The sequence below is a fragment of the Mycteria americana genome, chromosome 1, assembly GCF_035582795.1.
Source record: "Mycteria americana isolate JAX WOST 10 ecotype Jacksonville Zoo and Gardens chromosome 1, USCA_MyAme_1.0, whole genome shotgun sequence".
Lineage (NCBI taxonomy): Eukaryota > Metazoa > Chordata > Aves > Ciconiiformes > Ciconiidae > Mycteria > Mycteria americana.
Genome location: NC_134365.1, coordinates 207,535,085 through 207,561,069, shown reverse-complemented (window position 1 = coordinate 207,561,069; position 25,985 = coordinate 207,535,085).

Genomic DNA, 25,985 nt, shown 5'->3' with positions numbered 1-25,985 from the left:
CTCTATAACTTTCCCACTCTTTGATCGTTCGATAAAATTGTTTATCTATATACACCCTCATGCATACCCATATAGAGAAGTGTGTGTGCATATATATAGGTACATATCTATATATACACACACACACATATCTTTCTGTACATATATATATATGAATACTTCATTAAATCTTTCCATTAATGACTTTTAACACTAAAAAATACCTCTTTTTTTCCTGTCCTATAACACTGTTATTAGTATATCAAAAGCTTCCTCTGCTGGAACTCCTGGACGTGCAGTGGCATTTCTGTTTTTATGCATCAGCTCTGCTTCATTCCAGGTGAATTCTGAAAGCGTTTCTTTTATTTTTTCCTGTAACATTTTAATAGTCAAGTGGTGAGAAATGAACCTCACAATTTTGCTGTTTAATGACACATACCATATTGAGATAATCTTTTATTAAAGCACTGTTGAAAACAAAGGTGAATTATATATATTTGTGTACTAATTTTTAAATGCAATAAAAAATTAAATTCCCATTTTTTATCTTGTTTGTTTCAGGGACCTGCTGCTTTTAGGTTTCACCAATCCTTCCGTTGATGTTGCATTACTCTTTTGCGTTAGGAGTGACTCGCATAAGGTACAGGTATCTTCAAGTTATCACTGGCATTTCAACAAACCAGCGTTAGTTGGGAAGTCTTTAACAAGATCCTCTGTTCACATGATCCTACTGTCTGGGGGGTTCTGGGATTTGATGACAGGTTTTGTTCAAGTAAATGAGTGAACATGTAAAAGCTTTTATTCACAGCAGGCATAAATCTGGTGGACAGGGCAGAACAATCCCTCAGGGGAAAATGGCAGCAGCAGGAAACTCCCTCCCATTTGTGCAAAGTCAGTTGAGAACTTGTGAGGAATATTTTCCCAGCCTCAGTAATTTTCAAAATGGCAACTTGTTTATCATACACTATAAGAAAAGCATAACAGGATACCATTCAACTCAGAGTGTGTATAACTGACACTACCGTATTGCTTAACCATCTTCATGGCAATGTCTTCTTGCTAGCTAAGCTTTGTTGACAAAGACAAAATTTGGTTCTCCCTTTTCTGAAGCTCTGTGAAAACTTCAGTTTAGAAATCAAAAAAACATCCTGCATCTATCTAACCACAGCTACAAAAAAATACATCTCCTGCCATCTTCCATGCCTGCACTGGCATCCTCTGCATTTTTGTAACAGATTCGAACTTCTTGACCTCACCTTCTTAATTCTTCAAGGATGGTACTGCCCATAGTCTAGTCTCCAGTTCTGCCTCATCCTCCACCTCTCTCCATCTCTACTTTCTGCTCAGTCCTCTCCTCGACTGCCTCTGCACCTTCTCCTGTCCTCTGTACCTGTTTTCTGCCAACACATGGCAGATTCCTAGCCCCTCTCCATTAGGTAATTTTCTGTTTCTCCATATTAGTTCCTTAAAAATTCACTGTCTTGCCTTCATGACTCTCCTTGGTTCATGATAAGCCCCTTATGATTGTCTGACTTCTGTCTGTTCAGATGAGATCATCATCAGCTCAGAGCAGAGACTTCTCTGTCATGACATTAATCCCAGGGTGAACATCATCCAGAATTAGCCAATTTCTGGGCTAGTCACTCTGAGAGGATACAGAAGAGTACCTGAGTATTGAGAGTGGGGTCAGGTGCATAATCTTGGAAGGAAAAGCCTACCTTACCTCACTGACATAAATATACGTGTTTCTCCTGCAACTTGTTTCTCCAGACATCACTTCCATGCTCTCCCTTGAGCAGGGACTGGCTTTGGGGGTCAGGCTGAGATCAGAGATGAACTAGAAAGACTCGACAAGATAGCAAAGGCGAGAAGCAGAGCTAGCTACAGGCAGGAGATGATTCTCCTGATATGGATCAGATGGTTTCAACATTTGGCAGAGCACTGAGGGAACAGAGGCATGAAGAGGGCTCCTCCTGGGACAGAGACGTGCTAAGTATCTAGTGAACGCATTTAGTTTCATGCCAATGCAAACATTTTAAGGGAGTATGCTTGGCCAAAGATAAATATGACATATGTGAGAAAGCAGGGTTCCCTGACCCTGTCTGAATCAAAAAATCACCATCAGTTTTCCTTCCTTTTCCCCCTCCAGATATCTCCATGCCACGCTCCAGCAAATCTTATCCTGCCCCAATTCAGCCTCTCCTCCCCAAATCCTCTTCCACAGGAAATGCTGGCAGTGGGAGGGACGTGGGGTCAAATTAATTCGGAAAACAACTGCAAAGTCAGCATTTCAGAATACCCTGTTGGGGAAAGCTATTCCTGCAGCAGGGGCTGGGAAGGCTCGGAGGAGCGCCAGCTCCCTGAGCCCCCAGCCCGGTGCTGCCAGGGGACAGGGACACACGGGGCTGGGGCTTGGCACAGGGCAGCGGGGCCACGCATGGGGAGCAGGGCTCTTGCTCCATCTCAGCTCTCGGCCAGCTGCTCCTGGGGTACAGCTAATTTCCCTGGAGCAGAAGAGGTGCTGCAGGGCCTGCTCGCTACTGCTGTGCTTTTGCCACCTCTCCAATAACTGCGGGCTCCCGTTCCACACGCCAAAGGAGATTTTTAGATCTCCTGTGGGATCCCAGACCTCAGGTCACACTGAGCTTCTGAAGAGCAACTGAAGAACCCAGCTGAAAAACCAGCAAATAAATAGAAAACGAGATAGCAAACAAGCTTCCAACGGCTTCTAAAAATGGCATTTTTTCAATGGAAAACTGTTGGTCAGAAAAACTTCTGATCAGCTCCACTAAATTTACTCATTTATGTTTCCCCAGCTGTAAAAGAATTGGGGTTTTTTTATTTATTTCTGTAAGAACAATGTACAGAGGGTTCAGCTAACAAGCAAACATCTTAAAATGGTGAGAAAATTGGTGAGAAAATTCTGGAGAAAATTGTTGCATAGGTGTGCAAATTCAGAAACAAGGAAACATCCTGCTACCTCAAGAATTTAATCAACTCATTATATTCACAGCTGTAAAGAACTCAAATGATGGATATTTCGTAGAAGTGGCTTCAAAACCTTACATAATATTTTTGGTGTTTTCTTTATATCTAAGGAACTTGAAATTTTCTGAAGATCAGCCTCTTCAAAAAAGCCTTATATAAGTTACAAATATACCCAGTCCAAATGGATCAGCTGAGGTCTGCCTACCTAGCAACAAGAATAATCACATATTTCTACAGCAGACCTGATTCCAGAATAATCCTGACTATTATGGACTACAGAAAAATATACCCTACTCCCAACTAAAATGTTTTTTGACGTTTTCTTTCAAAAAACCCCATTTCTTAATCTAAGATTACATGCTTCAGTGCACTACAAGGCTCTCTACTTTTCCATGCAGGAAGCACAACTTTTTTTCTTTTTTTCTCTCTTTCCCAAGAGGATTTTCAGAAGGAGATCTTCTTTGTTTCACTTGTCCATAATTACAAGTCTTCAGGAGTATCCTGTGAGATGAGAGCTTTAAACTAAGAGTGACGGGGAAGGGAGATGACAAACCACTACCAAGTGAGGACATGGTGGCCTGGCCTGGCAAGCAAAGGGAGCAGGTTGACATGGACAAGAGAGACCTCATAATTGGCAAAATGGGGCTGAAGGAGGCCCACCTCAAGCATATGTACACAAATGCAGAAGTGGTGAGAGGACAGGATGATGGGGGAAACTCTCACACCCTTTCTGAGAAATCAAGAAGAGTGGGCACCTCTCCAAAATGCATGGATTTATGAGGGGAAACCATGCTTGACCAAGCTGGTAGCCTTCTACAAGGAGATGACTGGCTCAGTGGATGAGGGGAGAGCCATAGATGTTGTTTATCTTGACTTCAGCAAGGCTTTGGACAATCTTTCCCATTGCTGTCTCCTTCACAACAAGCTGAGAAATTACGGACTAGATACATGGACAACAGTGAGGTGAACTGAAAGCTGGCTGAACTGCCAGGCTCACAGGGCTGTCAACAACCTGATCTTGGATCTGCTGAACACATATAGTGGTATTCCACATATATACATTGTACACATATGGTATACAATAAATACAAATATTATACATACACATGCAGACACGGAAAGTCCTGTCCTTCCAGTTTCCCAGTGCAGAAACAAATAAGCATCTGGGAGAAAATGCAGCTGGCTCCCGGTAAACCAAATAGGCGTATCACAGGAGGATGGCAAAATGAGTTCTAGCATTATTAACTGGAGAGGTAAAACACAATTTATCAGGCAGAAGCATTTTAAATCAGTAAGATTCATTAATTTGCATCCACATATCATAGACAGTTTTGATTAGGAGAAACATGACTTACTGGTATTAAATTTTAATACATCTTGAAATATGAGGGGACTAAAGGTCTGCAAAAGTTCTACCAATACTAAAAAAAGGCAAGCAGGTTGTCTGACAGAATTAGATGACACTTTGCCTGATGTTAATCCCAGGCAAAAAAATAGCAAGTTCTATAAGGGATCTGATTAATACAGAAGAACAAGAATAGCAAAATACCAGTCTGCATGGCTTTAAAGGAACCAGATCTCATCAAATGAACTAGATTTTCTTTCATGATCAGACTATGAACCTGATTTACACAGGCAGTAGGAAAAATGTAAGAGTTTACAAGGCATCTACTTTGCTACTATTTAATATTGCTAAATAAAAACTAGTACTCTAACATGTCAATTAAACAGAGTCTAGCTAAAAAGTGGGTACAAAATCTGCTAGCTGATCACTGGAGAATCATTCTCAAATGTACATATTTCTGTAAAGCTTTCTTAGTGATTAATATTGATTCACAGATATTCTTCATACCCAATGAAAGGACAAACATGAGCCCCACTTTATTCTTTGCCAACATCTGTCTGGAGAGGGTCCAGCCCATGGCTCAAAGCAGGTAATATGCCCTTGCTCTTCACTGTGCTTCCAGGAAAGGCTGTGATTTGGGGTTTTCCTGTTGTCTGAGATCACATCAGCTATTTCTGTTTCTTTTCTGAGATGTCAATCTTTTCCCTAAACTATAATCCTTGCAGATCTGCCTATTAATATAGCTTCACAAAAGGAATTTATTTTTTATAGACTTGATTTTTTTCACTGACTTCAATAGGCTGTGGATCAATATCCAGTGCATTTCCTGGGCATACACTGTCCTTTCTTGCCCTACTTCTTTAACACACAGGCCACCGATGTCTGCAGCTGTACTTGCTGGCTGCATTTCCGTAGCAGGCCATGTTAAACAGCACCTCTGCTCCCAGTAAATGTAAACTGAAGAAAGTACCCTAAGAGAGAGCCTGTCACAGTGTCACTCTGAGTGACACACAGTCCCAGATAACTCAAATACTCGGCAGGTCAAAAGAAAATTGGTGACAAAATGTCTTCATCCACTCCATCCACTTCTAGGAGATGAAGACACAAACCAGTGGAAGAGCTGTCTCATAAATACAGAAATTGTTTGGGTATGTTATAATATAATATTCCTCCTTCTCTGCTTCTGAATCACAGGAAAGCAAATATCAGAAAATAGAGTTGGTTATATCAGAGTTGATGGGAGTTCCTGAAAACAACTTTGGGTTCAAGTTTGAGGAAACTATTAGAAGTGTTACATCAGCATGACTGAAATACCATCTCCTCTGCACTGGCTACACAATTTCACAGTCTAACCAACAGTTTACAGACAACTTTTCTGCCACCAAAGGGGTAACATTATCAGGACATCTTAAACCGTGACAGAAGCGTACAGCGTGCTATAGATGGTGGATGTGTGTTTTGCACAGTATTCATTGGCCTTTGAGAAAAGAAATGCCCCAAATCAGTCACTCTGTTGCATACTGTGCCATCAGTTTACTACAAGTTCACCGTGCATTCAGAGTCCGTCCCAACCCAGAACTGCCACCAGTAGCCTGTGGTAGGGAAACCCCAGCAGGAGCATGGAAAGCACCAGCCGATGCACCAGCCGGCCCCCAAATCCAGTGTGCGATGGCAGATGAAGGTTCGGGGTGGCAGAGGAAGAGGTTTCATCGCCACCGCGCTGTACCCAGCCGTACGCACAGCCACAGCCCCCAGCACGGCTGGTGCGGGGTGCTCCGGTGCATTCCTGAAGAAATCCGGATGCAGCTCTGAAGTTATTTAAAGCGAAAAAGTAAGCTCTGTAGCAGGGGCTTGGGCAGTGAGCGGTGTTTTCCTTCCGTCACCCCACCAACACAGGGCTTGTCTGTAAGCTTCAGGTCCCTCTCTAAGATCCCACAGCCCGGAGTACCCTGCCTACACGAAGCCCCAGCACAGCGAGGTGCCTCCGAGCCGACAGCGGGGAGCCAGCCAAGGAAACCCTGCGAAAGAGGGCATGGCTTAAACCTGGCCCTCCCCTGGTTTTCCTTGTAATGCTGAAAGCATGTCCCCATTCTCCAGTTTCCACTCAGGAGCAGCTTCCCCGGGAGGCCTGCAAGTGGGGTCGGGGGGCAGGTGGCCCCTGCTCAGTTTGGGGACATTTCTACAGTGGCCAATTTATGTGCCTCTTTAGCTGATGTTTTTATTTTGTGGATGCTGCACTCAGATACCTAACTTTTTCCAGGCACCGTGGAGCAAGCCTAAAGCAGACTTGGATATCCCTCCTGCATATCCTTGTCTTAGAGAAATTCCTTACAAGGAAGAGTCCAAATTCCACAGAATTTTTTTCCCATAACTCTAATCAGGAATGGCACGTATTTTAGGTAGTGATGAGGTATTTGTGAGCTTTGAGATTGAGGTAGTGATGCATATTTGTGAGCTTTCCTTGCTCCTGGCTGACTTCTAAAAAAGTCGAATCCAGAATTTCAGCACTTCTTTTTCTCATGTAATTTGAGAAAGCAAGTTTGTAAATAATTGGACTATATCTGCTGTTGATGACATTAACTACATGTTAGTGTAGTCATACATACAATGACTGTCTTCAGTAACTCTGTAAGTAGTGATGTAGGAAAAGATAGTGGTTTTATAATGAACAGCATCATCTAGTCAATAGAACTATAATTGATTGTCTCTGAATTAACTGTAGAATTTTCTTATCCTTTTGAATGTTCTTTCATTACAGACCAGAAAACAAATTAACCCAAGGCTTTCTCCAAGTAACACTTTAAAAGTTATCCACAAACTCACCAAATCAAAGTTTGTCATATAGATTCTTTAAAGTCAACACAAACCTGCAGCCTTTTAGGTTTAAAAGTATTGTATAGTTAATTCTGTGAAGGAGCTTAATCACAGTTAATTCAATGCAATAGAGATTTCACTTTATAACTAAGCAGTACACTCTATAAACGCAACTTAAAGGAACACCTTGCACCAGTATGTCTGATACTAAATTTAATTAAAGATTTCAGCTAAAGACCTTTTGCCTTGATTGCCTAATCTTGGGTCCTAAACTGAGACTTCAGCTTCCAGAAAAGCGCCAGACACGGATTCTGGTAAATATGTAATTAACTCAACCTGCAGCTGGGTCGGGTGGGGGTGCCCCAGCTGCAGGAGGACCAAGGAGCCCCTGGAGGGTGCAGGCACTCCCACCCTCCGGTCCCAGCGGGGCCATGGCTGTGCAGAGGGAAGATCCATTCCCAAGGCTCAGACAGGGAAAACCAGGGTGCACAAGTGCAGGTGTCCCCAAATTCCCAATATAGACGTACCCAATGCAAGGAATTAGCATCTCCCCGGGTAGCCACCTTCATCTGTCAGAGCCCAGAGGACACCAGAAGGCTGGCTCTGCTTTACTGGCTGTGTTTAATCTCTTAATTTCACTCGGGTTTCCATTTCATTGTAGGAGATTGGGGCTGTAACTGCAATACGGCAAAGAGACTCAACAATTGCCACACCACAAATGTACATCCCCTATTCTTTTGCCACACTAAAGACGAAGAGAAAAGCTTAGCTCAATCAGAGAAATTAACAGTGAGCAGGATAGATTAAAATCTAAAAGTACAGGTATTTTGTCTCAAGACAATAGCATAAAAAGTGATATTTATAGATCTCTCCAAAGAGTTTTTATATGTGTAAATCAAGGACTTACATTCTCAGTGAAGCTGGCTGCAGGCTTTGACTATTTTATATGGCTAAATCACATTTGTCACAGACATTAAACTGAGGCAACATGACTAAATTTCCTCCCGCAGTTACAGCAAAATCAATATAATACAGTTTTTTGAACTAGCTCTTTTTTACTATTTATTTATCTGTCACCTCCAATGCATTTCATATTCACATCCAGTTTTCTTAGTGGCATGGAAAACAAGTCCTGAGCCTGAAGCCATTTCTTTTATTCTCTTAAAAAATGTAACTTCAATTTATGTATTAATATCCTATCAATCTGTACTCTGAGACTGTTCTCCCCCACCTCCTCCGGCTTGATATCTTAAAACTTTGCCCACAAATGATTATTTATTTCTGGGCCTGACCATGCTGCAGGTGCTCCTCAGCCCAGCGCAGCAGAGGACAATCACTGCTGAGGTCAGAGACGGACACCCCTTTGCAGAGCCTCCAGCCCACGTCCCACTCCAGGTGTGTGTCAGGGACAGACGCTGCTGAGAAACAAAATAATTAAATGGAGACGGTTTTATAAAACCCGTTTGACTCATTGTGCTGCCTCTTTCTTTGACGATCAGAATAAGTGTTGCATGGGAATACAAACTGATGGAATCTCCCCCTCACGCCAGGACAAAATGGCCATAAATCCTCTCCATAACCACAGGGTAATGGGAAAGACACTAAGAGGAGTTAAGACAGGCTAACTGGGAACACTTCTGAGAAAACCTCTCATTAAAAAAATATCTAGCACTGGGAAAAAATGGACTTACTGGGGATTTACACAGATAAAATCTAAATTCAATTAGTATTTCTCTGGTTCCTCTCAGTTTTGTGCTTTCAATAGCATTTTTAAGTTCTCTTATGGTTAAGAACAGACGCTTTTACCTCCCAGACTTACCCAGTCTAGTCCAATGGACAACCTGAAAGGACACCTCTAGTCCTTACAAACACTTACAAAATTCTCCCTAAATGTTCTGACCGTAGTCATATTTCATTTGAAGCCAGTGAGATTATATTAAATAGGAGAATGGGATTTGGTTACTGATTTTTACTCCTTTCAGTTGGTTTACAGATTATTTCCCCTTTGCTTTAAAGTCCCCCAAAAATGCAGCTCATCTGCCCTACGGAGGGGACCTTGATGGTCTGTAGGGGCTGCTTGGCATGTGGTGCAGGGGCACCACCTCATGAAGCTTTTGCACGGGTGTGAGAGTGAGAGAAACCTCCAAAGGAAAAGAAATTTCTTGAGAAGATGGCAAAATGATAAAGATGTGCAGATGATTAAGTCCACAGTGATTTTTAAAATAAGAGTTCCAAGCTAAAAAGGTTATCAATAAAAGGGTTCAAGCATCTCCTGTGTTTGGAGGTGGATTAAGCACAGCCTACCCCAACATGCCCATCGTTACCATGTGGGTCTGGACAGACCGAACTTCTCAGCTGGGAGAGAAACTCCTTCCACAAAGCCAGACCTGACAGCAAAGCCGCTCCCAGACCCACGGCACTTTGTCAGCAGGTGGCCAGGGCTCACCAGCCCGATGGCTCAGAGACCGCACGTTGCAGCGCAGTCATGGCCTCACCCTGTACCCACGCACATCCCTCTGGAGCTGGGGCTGCCCAAGCCCACCAAGCCAGCACTGAGACAGCGGGGTAGCAGCCTTGTGGGGCTCCGCGGGCTCCTGCGACGCCTGTCTGTTCAATCACATGTGAGGAGCACAGAGGAAGATGTTTCCCCCAAAATATAACTGTGACTTTTTGTCAAAAAAAATTGAAAATCTGAACATTTTGGCTGAAGACTCGGAGTCTACATTTTCTTTCATACAGCAGTTTTGATACTTTTTTCCTGCCAGGCCTATCGATAAGCCAAGCTCCCACCCATTTGCTGTCACTAAAAATGTGACTTATTTTTAGATTAAGTTGAGCACTAAGCTCAATGTCCAGCAAGAGAGGGTATTGTGCCCACCTACTGAAACCCCCAGTATTTTGTGCCTTATATGCCAGAGCCATTCCATCACAGGACTGACAGCTGCCACTTAGCCCACAGAGTACTCCCTCATGGCAGTGCCAGCTTTTCTATTTCCAGCACCTAGAAATGTTATTTTTTGTACATAGAGGTTATGGCATTGCAGAGGAGTTTACGCACACCACCATTTCTAAGGCAGGGAGAGCATAAAGGCAGGTGCTCTCTCTTATATGACAGACCCCTGCTGAACACATTTGAAACCCCGTAGTATTTGCTGATCCTCATTGCCAGAGCCAAGCTGTTGTAAAATGCTCTGGTGCACTGCTGGGTGCAAATCAGGTGCTGCCTACCTTGAATTACCAAAGTCAGGATCAGGCTGCTGAGCAGACTGTTTTATTTCACCTCGATAGAATCTGTATCTCACTGGGAATTAAAGTGCTTGTTTGATATACACCATGGCAAAGCAGTGATTTGTACAATAGGTCACACCTGAAATTTTTTTTTAAATCCTTTAAATAGAAGGTGGTTTAGAATGATAAGCACTAATCAATCATTCATTTCCATTAGAATGAAGGAGTTATTTCTGCTTCTGCCTTTTAATTTTTAATTAAAAAGGACAGAAAGGAAGTCAGGACAAATTGTTTAAGCGTCTAAAAAGATATTAACAAAAGAATGTAAAGCAAAATCTGAACAATTAGATAGCTGGATTCCTTCAAATGTTTCATTAGAAAACAGAGTGTGCTTTTTCTTCTGATTGCAACTTTCTAATAAGAAAAAAGTTATTAAAATTTTAATATCTAAAATGCTTTGTATCAAAATATTCTTTTATATTACTTGGACCTTCTCAGGTTTTGTACTCTGGTCTGCTGAATTCTGTTCTGTTTATTTCTCGGCATTTTAGTGGGCTGTCAATCTCTGTGGTTGGATCAGAATTAAATCAGAGCACTAGAAAGGTTTGCAATATACTTAACCTTGCAATAATGCAGGACCTTATTGAATATTATGAGGCAAAAATAGCTGCAAACGCAAATATGAATCTGTTGTCATAGGCAGGAGACATACAAAATGAGCCCTTATTTTTTAAATACTTATTTTTGTACTTGTGTGTCTGCACTGAGTTCTCAGTTTCATAATTTGTGTATTTACTTTTGCAACCAAAAAAACAGAGAAGAAAAAATAACTTCTATTTCATATCTGCTCATTGTAGAAAATTAATTGGTTATTGACATTTTTTACCTGCAGCTACATACCACAAAATGGTTGAGACCTGGCAATGACTGCATTTTCCTGTATATCTCATAGTTTCCCAATCCCTGGTTCAGTTTAACAGTTTTGTCAGAAGTCTGTTGTCAACTGAGTGTTGAAAGAAAATACAATATTACAATCTGCAAGAAAGTTTAAGGGGAAAGTAGAAAAAGAAGTTGGGAAGAAATTATTTTATAAAGTAAATATCTTCTTGTGTCCATTTATAAATTCATATTTGCCATATTCAGAAGAGTCATGAAACAACTTACTAAAAGTGATCTCTTCTGGCACTGGCAATTAAACTGTTTCCTGATTTGCAGTTCAAAGGCAAAAAACCCCCATACTAGCTGTTTCCTAAATTCCTAGCCAGTGAAAATTTACAAAAGGTTTTGCATAAGCCTAGTGCTGGTGGCCTGAACTGTGTTATAATATTAATGAAGATTCAAGGATTGCTGTCTCAGAATAATGTGTCCATGTGTTAGTTTATGGGAAATGACACAGTTAAATGCATCAGAAACAGAGATGACTCTCAGAAGTGCCAGCTAACCTGATTACCGCTGCCGTCAACAGCGTCCGGCCGTAAGGCTCGCCTGCAGGGAGGAGTTAGCACACAGAAGAAGGTTCCTCCTCATTCACAGTACACAGGCATCACATCCCACCTCAGGGCTCTCCACACCATCTAGCTCTACGTGACCTGGAGCATCAAATGCCAGCTCAAACTGGAGCACCGAGACACAAACCTACGGTTTTGTATGTGGTCCAGGAAAAGAGGCACAAGGAGGGAGAGGGTGATGCCTTCTCCCTCTGCGCTTACATGTGGGTGCATGGTGAACTCAGAAGCCCTCGTCTGCCAAGTGCTCTGACCAGCACCTGGTCAAAGTGTGCTGTAACACCTGCCTAGGAAATGCCACATGTTATTTTTGTATGAAAAACCGGGTGCAAAGAGGAACAAGGGTCTGGCATGCACTCGAGCACAAGAGGAGTTAAGCACAAGAGGCGTTAAGCCACTGCCAAAGCTTACCTGTCCCACCTTGGGAAATGGGAAGTGCTTCCCATATCTATACTATAAATGCAACTTATGAGCACTTACAGAAGGACATTACCCACCCCACACATTTCTATTACACAATCTTCATCCAAAGGTCCACCTAAGCAATCCCCACATCTGATGGGAGCCAATGGCACATGGCTGTGGAAGCTATAAAGATAAATCAAATCTCAGTCAGCCTCCAGAAACCTCTGGTGCAGGGATTTCCTGATTTAGTGTCAATGTCTGTGGATGTAGCCTCATACATTCGTCTTCCATGAATCTGTCCAAGTCCTTTCTGAATACATGCAAAATTTTACTGCCTTTTTAGCAAACTCCAAAGCTTCACTAGAAATTGTGTGCAGACATACTACTTTTAGTTTATTTTGAACTTGCCATCTGCTGATTTTATTTGCTAGGTCTTGGTTTGGAAGAAACCTGACAGCTGTTCCATCTTCACCCTTTCCATGTCGCTATGGATGTTATAGATGTTATACTCTCTGCTCCCCAAGAGGGTCAACTTATTTAAAAGTCTTAGTCTATTTATTTGCTCCCACATGGACGCCATTCCCTAGTTTGAATCATCTTTGTCTTCTTGCTTTGTATCTTCCTTCTTTGTAGCTTGCATCAGCTCTGGTCCCACAATGCCAAATCAGACTCATAATATATGCAGGCAGGTGACATACTTAATCCACACTAAAACAACATCCATACTGCAAAAATGAGGGGTTAGCACCCTAAAACAAAAGAGCAACTTTCTTTTGCCACTGCTTACCATTTGCTTGGACTTGGAGTCTCCGCGCTGCTCTTGCACGTTCTACATTTGAAATGTGTGCTGGCAAATGGACATATTTGGCTCTGTCCGTGCTTTCCTACACCAGAGTGTTTCAATACACAGACATCTCCCAGCTTGAGAACAGACTTGCACCCAGTTTCCCAGATTTTACTGGCTTACCCTGAGAGCATTGATGCAGGGAATTAGCAATGGAAGAGCTAAAGTGGTGAAAATTCATACCCAAGTTTACACTGCCTGGCCTGTATAACTGGATTTTATAAGTCTGAATTGTAAGAAAATATCTAGAACTGAGTCTTTCTTGTGCCATTTTGTTTATCTAATAACTCATTTCAGAACTGTCTACAATAGCCATCACCACCGTGAGTGGGAGAAGGTAAATCAGATGACCATTGAGGCTAAGGGACTGCACAGCTTCCCATTCTTCCCTCTTCCACACCACCAGGGGTTTTGCTTGGGCTCTGAGAAAGTTTGGGAGTGACTTTATTGTTTTCTTGGGGGGGGGGTCTGGTTTCATCTGTCAGATTGCCTACAGAGAGAGGATCACAATTTTTTTCGCAGCCACTCCAGCACTTACCCCCAAGATCCATCACCCACCCAGAAGCAGGTAGTGATCCATCACCCATCCAGAAGCAGGCAGTAGCCACAGCTGCCTCCATGCCATCCTGTGGATGGACCCTATGAAGGTGCCTCAGTGACTTTGGTTACCACAGTTTGAACACCCTGGAAATGTCCGGTGCAACTACACTTGTACCTTCTATTTTACTGTTTAACATTTGGTGCCTGCTCTATATCCTGCCACCATGCATCCTGGGCTGATGCAATGCAGGTAGGTAGCAAGTGACATCAAAGCTGAAGGATACTATGTGCCAAATATGCTCAGAGTTAAAAAAATAATAAAAAATAAATAAAATGTAAAAGAAGAAAAGAAAAGAAGAAAAGGAAAGGAAAGGAAAGGAAAGGAAAGGAAAGGAAAGGAAAGGAAAGGAAAGGAAAGGAAAGGAAAGGAAAGGAAAGGAAAGGAAAGGAAAGGAAAGGAAAGGAAAGGAAAGGAAAGGAAAGGAAAGGAAAGGAAAGGAAAGGAAAGGAAAGGAAAGGAAAGGAAAGGAAAGGAAAGGAAAGGAAAGGAAAGGAAAGGAAAGGAAAGGAAAGGAAAGGAAAGGAAAGGAAAGGAAAGGAAAGGAAAGGAAAGGGAAGAAAAAGAGAAGAAAAGAAAAGAGAAGAAAAGAAAAGAGAAGAAAAGAAAAGAGAAGAAAAGAGAAGAGAAGAAAAGAGAAGAGAAGAAAAGAGAAGAAAAGAAAAGAGAAGAAAAGAGAAGAAAAGAAAAGAGAAGAAAAGAAAAGAGAAAAAAGAAAAGAAAAGAGAAGAAAAGAGAAGAGAAGAGAAGAAAAGAGAAGAGAAGAAAAGAGAAGAAAAGAGAAGAGAAGAAAAGAGAAGAGAAGAAAAGAGAAGAGAAGAGAAGAGAAGAGAAGAGAAGAGAAGAGAAGAGAAGAGAAGAGAAGAGAAGAGAAGAAAAGAGAAGAGAAGAGAAGAGAAGAAAAGAGAAGAAAAGAGAAGAAAAGAGAAGAAAAGAAAAGAAAAGAGAAGAAAAGAAAAGAGAAGAAAAGAGAAGAAAAGAGAAGAAAAGAGAAGAAAAGAGAAGAAAAGAAAAGAGAAGAAAAGAAAAGAGAAGAAAAGAGAAGAAAAGAAAAGAAAAGAAAAGAAAAGAAAAGAAAAGAAAAGAAAAGAAAAGAAAAGAAAAGAAAAGAAAAGAAAAGAAAAGAAAAGAAAAGAAAAGAAAAGAAAAGAAAAGAAAAGAAAAGAAAAGAAAAGAGAAGAAAGAAAAGAAAAGAAAAGAAAAGAGAAGAAAAGAAAAGAGAAGAGAAGAGAAGAGAAGAGAAGAAAAGAAAAGAAAAGAGAAGAAAAGAAAAGAAAAGAAAAGAGAAGAGAAGAGAAGAGAAGAGAAGAGAAGAGAAGAGAAGAGAAGAGAAGAAAAGAGAAGAAAAGAAAAGAGAAGAAAAGAGAAGAAAAGAAAAGAGAAGAAAAGAAAAGAGAAGAAAAGAAAAGAAAAGAAAAGAAAAGAAAAGAAAAGAAAAGAAAAGAAAAGAAAAGAAAAGAAAAGAAAAGAAAAGAAAAGAAAAGAAAAGAAAAGAAAAGAAAAGAAAAGAAAAGAAAAGAAAAGAAAAGAAAAGAAAAGAAAAGAAAAGAAAAGAAAAGAAAAAGACACATTTCTTGGAGAGAGGAACCAGGGAGGCTGGGAAGTACAACTCCTCCCCTGCCCCCCCGAGGGAGTCCCTCCCGGCGGGTCACCGCCTTCCCAGGGAGATGTCAGCACCGCGGAGCCCCGGTCGTGTGAAGCGGGAGGCGGCAGCAGAGCCCCCGTCCCGGGGTGCAGGGGGCCGGGGCCGGCCCCGCCGCTGCCGTCGGGCCGCGGGGGAGGAGGCCGCGCCGCGCCCGGCGCTTTGGCGCCCCCTGCCGGTCGGCCCCGCGCAAGCGCAGCGCCCGCGAGCGCCGGCCCCGCGGCACACGCGTTACCGCGGCGACGAAGCAGCCAGCGCGCCCCCGCGGCAGCGGGGCCCGGCGGGGCCGCGGTTAGCGCCGTCCCGCCCGGGCGTGAGTCAGCGCGCCCCAGGGGGCCCCGCGGGGTACCCAGGGCCTGCCGGGGGCTGGCAGTCCCCCGTTTCGCAGGAGTTAAGCCCTGGAGGCCGAGCCGCGCAGTGGGAGAGAGCCCCCACCCCGAGCCGGGCCATCCCGCCTGTTTTGACTAAGACTTGAAACCGCTGGGTCAAAACCAGGCGGTCCATCCCTCCCGTCACACTCCTGGGATTTGAAGTCGAGTGGAATTTAGGCACTTGGCAGTCCTCCGTAGTTGACAGAAGAAAGAGGTGTACCTGGAAAAACTCTCTAAGTTTTGAATGGTTTTTATAACAAAGCTTTGCTGGCCTCAAAGCTGAGCTTGGTATTTGCTTCTGAGGGCTTGTTTTTGTTACACGGTCTTGTCTGCAAGCCACTTGCCAAGGACAGTCTTCTGCAAAAATAAAAACCAAAAATGTCAGACCATATGAGGCTGGGGAAAAGCTTAGGCAATGGAGAAAAGCACATGGAAAATAAATGAATGTGTGCAAGCCCGTTTTATACTGGTCTTACCAGACTTTTGTCTCACTGAGAATTGCGTTAGAAATACATACCCAGGTATGTCTGCTCATGTGTGATTTCTACACACGCACTCGCACACGCAAAGATAAAATTTGAAATCATGGAGCAAAAAAGTTCTCTTTAATGAAAGGACTGTTCCCTTCTTTACTTGAGTTATATCTTTACGCAATACTGCACAGTACAGTGTTGTTTGCACTGTTCTGGATAAGGATTTATTAGAGCATGTTGTAAAGTAAGAACTTAACTTCTGATCAATGAATACAGAACTTGTCAGCAAAACCTGCGTCCACTGAAAGCCAAGGATGCCTTTCTTTCCTCAATTTTAACTCATTTTATAATGAGCTGCACATGAAGTGCAGCCTGTCTTTACAGATTAGAACACGTGGCAGATCTATACCCAGCCTGGAAATGGGTGTGCATGTTTCCAGTTCCCTTTTGTAAATAAGTTCCGTTCTCTGTAAAGCCATGCAAACAGAAATCCCACAACGCAGCTCTCCCGCGCCGATGGATTATCTCTGCTGGCTTCTGGTTCAGTAATGGGGCTCCTGCAGGGCATGCTCCAGAGGGAGCAGTGCAAAACAAAACTGAAGTCACCAGAAAGGTTTCTGATTCACTGATTGTAACTGTAAAATAGCTCGTATTCTTCAAGTTTATGTGTAGTAAATATAAACCTAGTTGCAGTGGCTGCATTTAGAAAGGATCTAAGTCAAAAGTAGAATTGGTGCACGTGCAACGTCTTGGTAACTCCCTGATTCCATATGGCTCAATGCAGTTTGCCGTCTGGAAGCTCATCTCCAGTCACGACACCAAATACATCTATGGCAGCACTCCTGGTATGAACCACCACTGCAGAGATTAAAAGAGAGAACAGGTAACATCAGTATCTCGTAAGATCTTAGGGGCAGGCACAGTTTGACTCCCATGGAGACCTGTTTCATACTGGCCTGCCCTGCCAGGATGTCACTATCAAAGTTATTTCTAACCTTTTTTCTGTCATTGCAGACAGCCAGACCTCTCCTGTTGGGAAGGATTCAGGTATCTCAAGCCATCTGAGGTGTGCTTGGGTATCCTCTCTGGCCTCCACTGCAGGTCCAGGGCAGCCAGTGTCTCCTACAGGACCTGCGTGAGACACCTCAGATGTGCCAGGACATTTCCAAGGGCTCTGATGCCTCTGCGTAGGCAAATGAATCCCTTTCTAAAAGTCTCCATGCACCCAGGACTTGATCTGTCCTGCCGAGCTCCAGGCACCAGTGGAGTTCAGGTAAGAAGTGCAGGTTTCCTTTGCTCCCTGTGTAATCAATAGAGACAATCTGACTTTCCTCAGGGCCATTTAAGATCTGACTCAAGCTCTTGATGCGCATGCCTTCCACTGATGAGACGGGGAGCACTGAGTAACTACACTCCCAAGTTAAAAGTCTCAGCATGTCAGAATTTAAACTTTTTTTTTTTTATTCCAGTGATGAGGCCAGCATAAAATTCTGGTTGCTCAGATGGTTATTTGTTAAACCTGAGCACCATTCACAAATTTGGAAAGTAAGCAACAAGGACTTCGGGGCACCTACAGATGGAAGCATCTGCATAAGCACAGTGCTGGAGGAGCACCACGCTGATGCAGATTCCTTATTTTACTGACTTATCATTAACACAAAATAATCTTGATCTATACAAAGTCATGAGCTATAAGCAGTATTATCCTGTCCTGAGGTATGCAAGTTTAGAGAACTTGGTTAATTTATGTTAAGGCTGGCTTTCTGACCTTTGCACGTGGAAAGTATTGGTTTATTTCTCCCTTCTGCAACTTCTTATCTGCAGTGTTTTCCAAGTCATCTTACTTCCTACTAATCTAACTAAAGCTAAGTTTAAAAAATGCTGCCTGTTGTTATTCATATTGGGGGAGTAGCCACTCAAAAGAGAACTATCTTACTATTTCCTATATCGTTTTTCTGCAATAAGAAAGGAAGTGATAGGCCTAACCTGGTCAGATCACTGTTTTGAGCAAAAAAATAATGTTTTTGTTCTTGTTTTAATCTTGGAAAAATTCTAATTACATGGTTTCCAGATGTAATGAATTGTTGTGGTTTAGCTCCAGTCCGCAATTAAGCACCACACAGCTGCTCACTCACCCTCCCCCCCCAGTGGGATGGGGGAGAGAATCGGAAGAGCAAAAGTAAGAAAACTCATGGGTTGAGATAAGAACAGTTTAATAATTGGAAGAAAATAATAGTAATAATAATAATAAATTGTAATGAGAAGAAAAACAACAAGAGAGACAGGAACAAAACCCAAGAGAAAAAAAAAAAAAACAGTGATACAACCGCTCACCACCCACTGACCGACACCCAGCCAGTCCCTGAGCAGCAATCGCTGCCCCCCAGCCAACTCCCCCCAGTTTCTATACTGGGCATGACGCCATATGGTATGGAATAGCCCTTTGGTCAGTTTGGATCAGCTGTCCTGGCTGTGCCCCCTCCCAGTTTCTTGCGCACCCGGCAGAGCATGGGAAGCTGAAAAGTTCTTGACCAGTGTAAACACCGCTTATCAACAGCCAAAACATCAGTGTGTTATCAATATTATTCTCACACTAAAATCCAAAACACAGCACTATACCAGCTACTGGGAAGAAAATTAACTCTATCCCAGCCGAAACCAGGACATGAATGTGTGCTTATTTTATCTCACTTCTTCTTAGAGAATTCATTCTTTTTGCCCACAAGAAGGACCCACACATCGAAACTTTCTTACTGCAATCTCCTCTCAGTACTGAATAACAGCTTTACACAGTGGCTTTATTTTTATTTTGATCAGACAAGAACCTTCCACCACAGCCTTCACAGGTCTCTTTCAGTCAAGACACAAAATGTGGTGATTTGTCTACTTTGGTCTCTTCCCTTTGCATTTCATTATAAATTGCTCAGTGTGCACAGTTGCCCTTGCCATCCTCTCTATCTTCATTGGTTTCAGAGCAAAAAAGCCATTGGATTTTCTCTTCATCTGTCTTCTCCCTCACAGCATGTGTTCTTCTTACGTCTGCAGTATATAACTTATTCTTGGTAACTTTCAGGTCAGGAATTCTACTTATTCCAAAGAAGTGCTTGGCAGCATTGCTACCTACTTCTCTGGAATTTGATTCTTCTTTGTTAAGAAGAGGTCTTTCCCCTGCTGCAAGACAGAAAATCCGTCACTCTATTATGCACTGAGCACCAGACCCCAGGCACAGCTCAGAGACATACCCAGACTGATATCACATCTTAGACTTGGCCTGCAGGGGATGTTTCAGATGCTCCAGGAATCAGTGTGAGATGAGAGCAGTTAAAGAGTGAGTTCTCCCTTACACCTTCCCACTTTCTGGAATTTTGATGTTTAGGAAATTCCGGAACTGGATCTTATATTTGGAGTTTGCATCGCGTTTAACAGTACCTAAAGAGTCATGATTATGTCTTGTCCCTTGTTGAACACACTTGTATTTTTGGCCTTCACAATACACGATGGCAATGAATCCTACAATTTAACCATGTATATGTGAAAAAGATTTCCTCTGTTCGTATTAAGCCAGCTGCTCGCAGATTACACTGGGAGCCGCTTAAACAATGAGCAAGATTCATCTTCTCCATGACATTAACAGTTAATCACAGATCTCCTTATTATACCCTTGTTTTTCTAACCTAGGGAGTTTCTTTCCCTTCAGTTTATCTAACATGTTAGTCAATCTTGTCACAATTCTTTGTACTTCTTCTACTGTGACCTTTCATAGGTGGAGTGGCCAGAGCTGCATGCAGTGTTCAAGATGCAGGCACACCATTTGTATCTAGATTATTTCTTGGTCCCATGAACTCTTTGGTAGGCTTCTTAGTAGTGATGTGTTTGAAAAGTTATTATTTGTTCTTTTATCTTTAGTACGTTTCTCCTGAAAGTTGCTTTTAAACTACATCATTTGTAAAACTACAAATGATCAACCCAAGCCACTAGGATTTGTGTTCTATTCAATTTTCTTCATTGCAACACAACTTCAACCTTTATTTTTTATTGGAGTCTTCTCTTAAATTTCAAAATAAATCAAAGAGAAGACAAGTGCCATGCACTTTATCTGCAACTGGAGCATGCCTTCAGTAATGGAAATAATCCTGCCAAGGAAAGAGGATGTCATTAAACATTCGTGGTTTATGCCTATAGTCTGTTTTGCAGCATCTAGCAAGTCCAAAGCAGCTGTTATCTATCTTTCAAAATGTACTTGTCTGGGACTGTGTTGCACATCTAAATATGATAAACTACAGAATCAACAGAAAATTAGCCTCATTTCTCAAAAATCATGTTGAAGTATTCCATGGTACCTAGGTTAGTTTTTTTAATGGTACTCATATCTTGATTCAGACTAGCAAAATCCTAGCAGATAGCATTAATTCTCACCTTCTTCATCACATCAATCTCATTTACATCACAGGAGTTTGAAGCAGCTTGTCAGGGCTTTTAGAGAGGTGCAGAGCCTCTGAACAGTTGTTTCCTAAATGTCTGCTGAAACGGTGCAAGTTTGAACTTTCTCCTTTAGGCACTGGAGTCTCTTCAAGTTTCAAAAGCATCTATAAGCAGGGAAGATTGTCAGTGTTGGCAATGTTCTCTTTTCCTTTTTTTCCACATATTCTAACACAAATATATTTTTTATTCTCTCAATATCATCTTTACAGTCTTACTCTTTAATATCTTTCGTGTATGGGAATTCTGTAATTAGGCCTCTCACCTCTTCATCAATTTTCTTGTGTGACATTCCAACTACCATCATAGAAATGTTGCATACTAGAACTTTTTATGCACATAAATCTCTCCTGAAGTTTGAACAGTGATTCAGTAAGTGAATCATTATTAGACTTAGTCCAGTAATATTTTTGTCTTACCATCAGAAGCCGATTATACTTTTTCTCTGTAGGGAACACATAGTTTGAGTTCACTCTCTTTGCTTTTGGCTTACGATATGGTGTTACAAAACCTAATTCTATCTATTACTGGGAGTGAAATCACCTATTGTGGTTTAGAACTGTATTTCTCAAAATCCAGCTATGTTGTAGTGCTAGCTGAGAGAGTATTGTTTCCTACCATTTTTTTAAAAGATTCATTCTAGCATTTTTGTCATGAAATTGCTTATCATGGTGACAACTATCTTCTGCCTAACAGATCAGTGGTTAGAGCAGCCACCCTTGAAATGGGACATCTAGTTTTAGGCAGTCTTCAGCGGGAAATCCAGCAGAACCATGTCCTATCTACTAGACTAGTTTCTTATTGAAAGCAATCTCTACCTCATCCCTTGACTCATATTCACAACTGTTGAGTGGCCAGTTTCAAACAGACGTTGCCCTAGAGCTTATAGCCAAAATAATCTCCTACATACAGGTGATCTGACATAAACTCTAAGCCTGAAGTTGATTTAAACTCCTACTTCATGGCAAAGTATCATAGACACTGAAAACTGTTGGCCATTATACAAACAGGGAGCATTTCCACTGCTATTTTCTTTTTTTTATAGTATCCAAATGTATCCTCATGAAAGGGGAGAAGTTACGATCCTGAGTGAATGAGGGCCATAAAATTTCTTCTTTTTTCCTGTATAGTCAATGAAGGGAATAAAACGTTGGAACTCGCTCTAGAGGTCATCAAAAGGTGGATCTCTGGAATATGGAATACTCTTTGTTACTGTCATGGTGGTTGAACCCTGGAGTAGGTTGCCCAGAGAGTTTATGGAGTCTCTGTCTGTGGAGATACTCAAAATGCAACAGGACATGGTCCTGGACAACCTGCTCTAGGTGACCCTGCTTGAGTACATGATCTTGAGAGTTCCCTCCCAACCTCAATGATTCTGTAATTCTGTGATCTCTCTCCATTGATTGTTTTTGGAAATTGAAACAGGAAAAAAAAAAAGTGTTATCGTCATTGCTCAGGACCAGGCAGTTGAATTTCAAATGCTTCTGCGCCTACACTGTGGACAGTGGATCCTACCTTAAATTCCTACTTTAGGCTGATATTCAGAAAAAAAAAATCACCACGCTGCAATTTTAGTACTTATTTGAAGAGTCTAACTTGTACAGGGTGGATATTTTGTATGCCATGGACTTATTTTTTTGCCATCGTCACATTACTCTTCAGTCACCTTTCAACTTTGGAAGTAGGGAAAAGTAAAATTATATGAAGAATTTCTAAGGATTTTTTATTTTAAGTTTTAAGAGAACAATCCTATCCTCCTGTTTCATTCCTGGCAAAGTCATTCAATTTACTATTATGACAGGAAGAGCTCACATGTATTTCCCTATGCATTAGAGACTTGTTGTAGAAACTTGACTTTACAAAGAAAAATGATGTTATTTTTTGCTGTTGGTCTGTAGTTCTGTAACTGGGATGATGTTTTCGTAACCCCACTTTCATAACAAATAATTGCACTGCAATGAACTTGGAGGGCTTTTTTTAATCAAAGACTTCGTATATACTATGCAGAGCCAAATTTTTCTCCAGAAAGGGGAGTAATCAATTCTTAGAAAAGTAGAGTTCTTGTAGCTGAAATGCAGTAATGCCCTCAGGCCCTGGTCCCTGCTCTGTTATAATAATTGCTATAAAAAAACACACAATAAGAAAGATGATCATCAGAGAGCTTTAAAACCTAGATAAATACCACAAAATGCATACATGTGCTTATCCACTCCAAAGCACAAGAAGTTGAGCAAGCATGGCAGAAGGCCAGCATGGATGAACATGGAGCTCCTGACTGAGCTCAGACACAAAAAAGGACCCAGAAGCTGGAAGCAGCAACAGGCTATTTGAGAGGAACACAAAGATGTTGCCTGCACACGTTGGAGTAGAGTTTGCAAAGCCAAAGCTCAGCTGGAGGTGAAACTAGCAAGGGAGTTGAAGGGCAACAAGTATAATTACATTGGCAGCAAAAGAAAAGGTAAGGAGCATGTGGGCCCATTGCTCAAGGGAGCAGGAGACATCATGACTAGGGAGATGAGAAAGGACAAGGTACTCAATGCTTTTTTTGCCTCAGTTTTCACTGGTAAGGCTTGTCCTTAGGATCCCCTAGTCCCTCAAGCCTACTAGCACAGTCTGGGAGTGAAGCAGGACCCACAGTAGAGGAAGGGAGAGTTAGGGATCAGTTAACCCAGTTCAGACATACACAAGATATCAGAGTCAGTCAGTATAGGACAATAGGTAGCAGACACAAGATGGAACATGGGAAATTCCAATCAGATATTAGGGGAAAAAAAATCACCATGAGAGTGGTCAAATACTGGAACATGTTGCCCAGAGAGGTTGTGGGATCTTCTATTTGGAGGTGTTCAAGACTTGAATACAAGTCTCTGAGCAACCTGATGTAATTAGGTGTGCTGTTAGCAGGGAGCTGGACTAGATGAGCTCTGGAGGTCATCTATGATTCTATGAACTTTGCCTTGTTTTATAGCCCCATATAATGAATACCTGTCTCTACGTTCTTTACATGCACCAGGACAAAACATAACTAGAACAGCTAAAACAGATGAGAGAGAATAAGGGCTATAGTGAAGGTTCCCAGAAAATACATGTTAAAGCATCAAAATATCTGTAACGCCATGTGCGCACACACACAAATCTTCTAAAGGACATAGGCTTTTTACGCTGGCTTTATGTAAGCCTGAATGGAGTCTGGTCCTTTAAACAGACCCAGCAAGATTGTCTGACCACAGGAGTCACAAGGAGCTTCTAGTACCTATTTAGGTTTCTGTTAAAGGTAAAGGCTGATAAAAGACAGTACCTATTGGGACTGATATTTCTGGATGACTTGTACAAAACAGGATCACAATTTGCTCTGAAGATCAAGACAAGTCAGGACTGTCTCTATTTTACTGGATCATCCAGCAACCTTGGTCAGGAAGAATGAGAGCCCATGCTTATTAGACTACCTATGGGCTTAGTTTGTATACTTTCAAGTAAGCCAGAAAACTAACCAGCTCTACACAGACCAGTCACTGAACAGAGTTTCCAGATGAAGCTGTGGGCCTTTACATGATGAACTACATGTAATTGATAGTTACAACTTTCATGAAAATAATAGTGGGCTTGGACATTCAAAACAAGCAGCAGTGGGGAGATCTTGAATTTTAATCATCTGCCATTACTTCTTTCCTCTCTTCAAAACGCAGTCATGTACAAGTTAAACTATAGGCCCAGTCTCATCTCACCTTTAATTCTTCCTTCCTTGCTCACTACGATGTTGAGTTCATGTTGAGCTCTGCATCCCAAAGAGCTAATATTTCCATTAAAACCACCTCAGGTTCTGTTCAAGGGAATCTACAGAGATTAGGGTGAGGCTAAAGGGAACTTTACCATGTTACTGCATTTAGTGTTTTAGTATTTTATCTTTTATGTATCAGATGGGGAGGAGGGCAAAGCAGGTACTCCTTCAGTCTCAGAAACTTCTTCATGTAGCTTTGTACTTTATTATCTCATTGTGCATTGGCAGTGGAGTAGTGCACTCTGCTTTATCCCACTAGAGGCATGCATCAGAACTTCTTGGTATCATGCTTTTCAGGTTGCAGCATCTTCATGCCAGTGATCATGCTGCCAGCATTTGCAGAACATCCAACATAATAGATTTCAAGCAAGAGTTCTTGAGATGGTAGTTTAAATAATTGCATGTTAACTGTGCATTACATTAGTGATCCTTAAATAATTGGGAAGATTTATGGAAATTGTTGCATGCAACCAACTAAAATTTAGAGTCAAGCTATGAATCAAAGTTTCCTACTTGCAACTTGGAGTACTGTACGATGTACATAAACATGCTATGTATTTTGTAGTGAAGCAACAGTACGATGTAGTGGTATTTTTTTCATAAATATGTTCCATAACAGAGACGAGTAATAAAACCAAGATGTTTTTTCATGTTAATGAAACATGGCTGATGTTTAAATACATGCCAGAATTTACAGTTTAAAAAAAAAAAAAAAGTAATCTAAGTAGTTTAGAGGATCTTTTACTGTCCAATTAAGGATTTTCCAAGTGGAAAGTAAAATGCCTTTGGTTGTACTGTTTTGTTATTTCCAGATGTCTAATACACTGAACCCTGCACTGCCACGTCAGTAGTACTCAGGCTATGGAAACCATGTTGTCATTTATTTATATTAGTGTAGCATCATAAACTGGGTCAAATAATTTGAGTTCACCAAACTGAGATTTACAAATTGAAGACATACTCTTGGAAAAAGAAAATAAAAGAAAGAAAAGCAGTTTCATAACATCAGAGATTACATGTCCTTTAAAGACAATTCCTCATAGTCTGGAGTATCATTCCTGGAATAGATATTTTGTGTAGTTTAACCAAGCTACTTTTTATTTGGAACACTCAATCAGTTTCTCTTGATATGCTACACCCTACATGTTCCTTTTTATTTAGTTGAAACAAGACTGTTTGGACAATAACCGGCTGATTACCAGTCCTAAATATATGGCCACAAAAATCTTATGTATGGTGGTTGGGAACCGTCAGCTGTAAATATGGAACACAGGCCCCTGGAATCAGTTTAATGCCCATGTAGATTTTCTGTGTTTAACTAAAAAATTATTTGTTTTCACAGTTGTTTTATTCTTAGAGAGGAAATGGAATGAACCTTTGAAGACAGTAGCCATCTGGAACATGGAAAATGTTCTATTGTCATTGCTCCATTTCAGATTTGCACCAGGCAAGCTGCCAACTAATCTCTAGCACTCTGCTTTTCTAAGCATATGCTAAATTTTAAAACAAAACCAGACTATACCAATGCTCACATTT